This window comes from Eptesicus fuscus, chromosome 19 (assembly GCF_027574615.1).
Source record: "Eptesicus fuscus isolate TK198812 chromosome 19, DD_ASM_mEF_20220401, whole genome shotgun sequence".
Classification (NCBI taxonomy): Eukaryota; Metazoa; Chordata; class Mammalia; order Chiroptera; family Vespertilionidae; genus Eptesicus; species Eptesicus fuscus.
In genome coordinates this window covers 54,912,556-54,918,555 of record NC_072491.1, presented here as the reverse complement: position 1 = coordinate 54,918,555, position 6,000 = coordinate 54,912,556, and the positions used below count along the sequence as shown (strand labels likewise).

Genomic DNA, 6,000 nt, shown 5'->3' with positions numbered 1-6,000 from the left:
CCTTCTTGGGGGGCCAAGGGAGCTCCCTCTCTTGTGCTTGCCCAGTTCTGTCCCCAAACCACAGACAGCTCCTTTTCCACGTTGTTTTCTGTCCCTTTAACCTGTGCTCCGTCTACTGAGGACAGAGGTGGGAGAGGGCGTGGCCATCCTGCCAGCAGAGCCTTCCTTAGTGAGCTCAGCCCTCAGCCAGGCACAGCCTCGGGGCGGGGGGCACTGCTCAGGGGGACGTGGGGGCACTGATCAGGGCGGCGTGGGGGGCACTGCCACAAGGGGCCTCTGAGCCTGAGAAAAGGCCCCTCAGCCTCGGCCTGCAGGTCCGGCTCAGCCTTGAACGCCCAGGAGGAGTCACGCCAGGGGCGGCCGGTGGCGGCGGGCGGCATCTGTGGAGACGCTGGTCACCAGGCCGGGCGTCCAAGGGGAAGTGGGACAGGTGTCAGGAAGGACGTTTTGGGGTTGTTACCTTGCGGTTCATAGTTCAGAACTTTTCCAGATTCACAAGTGTGTCTATTGCATAGTAACTTCTGCTTTTAAAGATACACACACTCAAATCTCTAAAATATTACTTAAGGTTTTAGGGTTGTTTTCTGTTTAATCTTTAATTTTCTAAGGTTTGTTTGTTTTCAGATGTTGAATTTGGGGTTCTTTCTACAAGGGTGTCACAGGAGAGCTTGAGCAGTGCTTCTGTTTCTATGTGAGGAGAGAAGGTCCCTTTAATATTTAATACCCTCACTGCCAAAATAATGTGCTTACATCAAAACACACATTTTAAATGAAAACAAAACAAAACACACACACACACACACACACACACACACACACACACACACACAGGCCAATGCTTTACAAACTGGCCTGGGAGGAGAGGTTATTTTGGTCACACTTACAGCTCCACCGTCTTTAATGGTGAATAATGTGTCTGCACGGAAACAAACAGCGGTGACGGCTGAGCTTGGCTGAGTTGGGAGGAAGCCTGTGGCACCTGCAGACTTTGTCCTTGGCCCGTCCGACATCCTAATTTTAAAAGGCACCTCTGTCAGCTCTGTGTGACCAGCTGGAGATCCCGGATCTAGGAATCAAACTATATTGAGTGACTGGGTCTGGGGATCAAAAGTTAGAAAAGTTAGTTTAAGGGGGATAAAGGAAAAGTGTTTTATGTGGACCTAAAAACCCAACTCAATATCCTAAAAGGCCTGTGTTCGTGACACGGCGTCACGACCAACTCCCGACTCACCAGGGGGCGCACTGATGGTCCCGCAGCAGCTGCAGCTGGCGGGGCAGCGGACACGGCCCTGGGGGACCCTATATGCACAGATTTAATTGTGCGCTGGGCCTCTAGTTCTGAGTATAAAAAAGGAGAAGAAACGCAAAAACATCATGGTAAGAGGTTTTTGGCTGACAGTTAAATGTCAATTCAACAGTGACATGTGACTGCTGGCGATACGGACGGACGGACCGCTGTGCTGGCGAGAGCTCACCAGGGAAGGGCCCATTCTTCAGAGGGACATAGTCCTCGGAGGGAGCGGGGAGGGGGACACAGCTATTGGGGGAGGAAGGGGGACACAGCCATAGGGGGACACAGCCGTCAGGGGGAGGGGGACACAGCTATTGGGGGAGGAAGGGGGGCACAGCTGTCAGGGGGAGGGGGGCACAGCTTCAGGGGGAGGGGGCACAGCCGTCGGGGGAGGGGGCACAGCGGGTGAGGGGCTGTGTGGGTGACAGCTTCCACCATCAGGGGGAGTTTCTGAGAGGAATGTCCGGCCGCTCAGCCTTCTGTGGGGACTCGGAGGCACACCCAGGCATGCTTGTCCCCGTCCACCAGGACTCGGCACCGATGGCATCAGATGTAAGCGATGAGGAAGGAAATCAGTGACGAGGATGCGGCCGTTAGAACCATTTTCCAGGAAGAGGACTAGAAGGGAGGGCGGCGAAGCGAAGGGTTTGGTTTCACAGGAACTGAGAGGTCTGAGAGGAAACCGGTCCGTGGAGACGAGGGTGTCGGGGAACCAGGCTCCGGGCGTGGGAGGTGCGTGCGGCGTTAGAGGAGAAGTTCTGCTTGGACCGAGATGCTGGTGGGATGGCCAAATGCGAACAGTTACTGCTCTGCTCTCCCGACGGTCGTATTTTTCTGCATAAATCAAATCAGTGTCTGACTGGGAGGTGGGGTGGCAGAGGGTCAGTGACGGGGAGGGGGCGCGGTGAGCAGCGGCCTGGCCTCCCGGAGGCCGGCTCCCTCGCGGCCTCAGCTCAGCCGGCTCCCTGCCTCTGGCCTTCCTCCGTGGAGAGCCGCGCTGTGGCTCCCGCCGGGTGACCGGGCTCTCCTGTCAAGTGATCTTTCTAAAATACCAAGCGTGACAACGCTGCCCTCGGAGGTCAGGTTGGATGCAAAACGTGAAATGTGCCGTCGGGGCTCCGTTCCGCGACGCAGGAGCCAGAAGTGGCCCCGAGAGACGCTGCCTCACGCACAAACCTCCTGCTTTTAACACAGGCTGCAGCGCACCGGGCATTCCCGGCTCCTGCCGAGCCCACAGAGGCCGGCGGCCGTGGGTCTGCGTGTCCGGCCCCACCAGTGACGCCAAGGCGCTGCGCGGTGCCGCTCGGGCTGTCCTCCCCCGTGCGCGGTGCCATCCCAGCCTCCGCTGGTTCACACACAGGGTTCCGGGCTGTGAGGTCCCTCCCGGAGCCACGGCACCCTAACCCGGCGTCCTCCTGCCGAGGGGCCCCGCCCAGGACCGGCGTGGACCTGGGCACTCAGCTCCCTTTTCGTGAATGTTGTAAGTGAGCCTCTATATGTCGCACATAGAGAACTTCCACCAGTGTCACATGTAGAAGGTCATTTCCAAACAAAGTGCAATTTGAGAAAATGAGAAGATCATTGCTGTGTTGTAGCTGAAGGTCGGAGCCTGAAGGCTGTTCTGTCAACAAGGGGGTTAAAGGTGACGGCTGGGACCTCTCTGTGACTTAACTAGAAGGTGGAGGAACTTCCAGACCACAGGCCCCAAGGCCAGCGAGCTCCGTATCCCCAGACCTCAGGCAGCTCCGCCCCCAACGTCACCGAGCGCCCCAACATCACCGAGCGCCCCAACATCACCGAGTGCCCCAACGTCACCAAGCCCCCCCGACGTCACCGAGCCCCCCCCCGACGTCACCGAACGCCCTCGAAGTCACTGAGCGCCCCAACGCATCACCGAGCTCCCCCGACGTCACCGAGCGCCCCTGACATCACTGAGCGCCCCAGCGCCCCCATGTCACTGAGCTCCCCCAACGTCACCGAGCTCCCCTGATGTCACCGAGCACCAGGTCCGCAGGCCACGGACAGCCCAGCTGCTGCTGCACCTGGGGGTCTTGGGAGCTGTGATGCCCTCATTTGTCTCCAGCTCATCCCAGGGAGTGACCACGAAAAAGACATTCGAACGTGCCTTCTCCATGCTAGGCCTGCTTCTCATCTGACATGTTTTACTCGGCATACATGTTATCCTTTCTCTAAACACACCTACTGCACACCTGTCAACCTTTCCCTAAGCACACCTACTGCACACCCGTCACCCCTTCCCTAAACACACCTACTGCACACCCGTCACCCCTTCCCTAAACACACCTACCGCACACCCGTCACCCCTTCCCTAAGCACACCTACCGCACACCCGTCACCCCTTCCCTAAGCACACCTACTGCACACCCGTCACCCCTTCCCTAAACACACCTACTGCACACCCGTCACCCCTTCCCTAAACACACCTACTGCACACCCGTCACCCCTTCCCTAAACACACCTACTGCACACCCGTCACCCCTTCCCTAAGCACACCTACTGCACACCCGTCACCCCTTCCCTAAACACACCTACTGCACACCCGTCACCCCTTCCCTAAACACACCTACTGCACACCCGTCACCCCTTCCCTAAACACACCTACCGCACACCCGTCACCCTTTCCCTAAACACACCTATTGCACACCCGTCACACCTTCCCTAAACACACCTATTGCACACCCGTCACCCCTTCCCTAAACACACCTACCGCACACCCGTCACCCCTTCCCTAAGCACACCTATTGCACACCCGTCACCCCTTCCCTAAACACACCTATTGCACACCCGTCACCCCTTCCCTAAACACACCTACTGCACACCCGTCACCCCTTCCCTAAGCACACCTACTGCACACCCGTCACCCCTTCCCTAAACACACCTACTGCACACCCGTCACCCTTTCCCTAAACACACCTATTGCACACCCGTCACCCCTTCCCTAAACACACCTACCGCACACCCGTCACCCCTTCCCTAAGCACACCTACTGCACACCTGTCACCCTTTCCCTAAACACACCTACTGCACACCTGTCACCCTTTCCCTAAACACACCTACTGCACACCCGTCACCCCTTCCCTAAACACACCTACTGCACACCCGTCACCCTTTCCCTAAACACACCTACCGCACACCCGTCACCCCTTCCCTAAACACACCTACCGCACACCCGTCACCCCTTCCCTAAGCACACCTACCGCACACCCGTCACCCCTTCCCTAAACACACCTACTGCACACCCGTCACCCTTTCTCTAAACACACCTACCTCACACCCGTCACCCCTTCCCTAAACACACCTACCGCACACCCGTCACCCCTTCCCTAAGCACACCTACCGCACACCCGTCACCCCTTCCCTAAACACACCTACTGCACACCCGTCACCCCTTCCCTAATCACACCTACTGCACACCCGTCACCCCTTCCCTAAACACACCTACTGCACACCCGTCACCCCTTCCCTAAACACACCTACCGCACACCCGTCACCCCTTCCCTAAGCACACCTACCGCACACCCGTCACCCCTTCCCTAAACACACCTACTGCACACCCGTCACCCTTTCTCTAAACACACCTACCTCACACCCGTCACCCCTTCCCTAAACACACCTACCGCACACCCGTCACCCCTTCCCTAAACACACCTACTGCACACCCGTCACCCCTTCCCTAAGCACACCTACCGCACACCCGTCACCCCTTCCCTAAGCACACCTACCGCACACCCGTCACCCCTTCCCTAAACACACCTACTGCACACCCGTCACCCCTTCCCTAAACACACCTACTGCACACCCGTCACCCTTTCCCTAAACACACCTACTGCACACCCGTCACCCCTTCCCTAAGCACACCTACCGCACACCCGTCACCCCTTCCCTAAGCACACCTACCGCACACCTGTCACCCTTTCCCTAAACACACCTACTGCACACCCGTCACCCTTTCTCTAAACACACCTACCGCACACCCGTCACCCCTTCCCTAAGCACACCTACCGCACACCCGTCACCCCTACCCTAAGCACACCTACCGCACACCCGTCACCCCTTCCCTAAGCACACCTACCGCACACCCGTCACCCCTTCCCTAAGCACACCTACCGCACACCCGTCACCCCTTCCCTAAACACACCTACTGCACACCCGTCACCCCTTCCCTAAGCACACCTACCGCACACCCGTCACCCCTTCCCTAAGCACACCTACCGCACACCCGTCACCCCTTCCCTAAACACACCTACCGCACACCAGTCACCCCTTCCCTAAGCACACCTACCGCACACCCGTCACCCCTTCCCTAAACACACCTACTGCACACCCGTCACCCCTTCCCTAAGCACATCTACCGCACACCCGTCACCCCTTCCCTAAACACACCTACCGCACACCCGTCACCCCTTCCCTAAGCACACCTACCGCACACCCGTCACCCCTTCCCTAAGCACACCTACCGCACACCCGTCACCCCTTCCCTAAGCACACCTACCGCACACCCGTCACCCCTTCCCTAAGCACACCTACCGCACACCCGTCACCCCTTCCCTAAACACACCTACCGCACACCAGTCACCCCTTCCCTAAGCTCACCTACCGCACACCCGTCACCCCTTCCCTAAACACACCTACCGCACACCCGTCACCCCTTCCCTAAACACACCTACCGCACACCCGTCACCCCTTCC

At 58.2% G+C, this 6,000-nt stretch overlaps 1 protein-coding gene across 3 annotated transcripts in view; it reads right to left on the bottom strand.

Moving 5' to 3' along the window:
• Positions 1–612: 612 nt before the first annotated feature.
• The window catches only part of RIPK2 (receptor interacting serine/threonine kinase 2), a 48,488-nt gene continuing 43,100 nt past the window's right edge, over positions 613–6,000 (bottom strand). Inside the window, exons 11-13 of one of the 3 annotated variants that reach the window (XR_008554525.1) lie at positions 1,232–1,338; positions 885–1,066; positions 613–687 (exon numbers count right to left, since the gene is read on the bottom strand). The gene's annotated coding sequence lies outside the window, so the exon portion shown is untranslated. Of the gene's footprint in view, positions 688–884; positions 1,067–1,231; positions 1,339–6,000 lie in introns of those variants that run through there. The other 2 variants (XM_054708224.1, XM_054708227.1) reach the window with 2 other exon arrangements.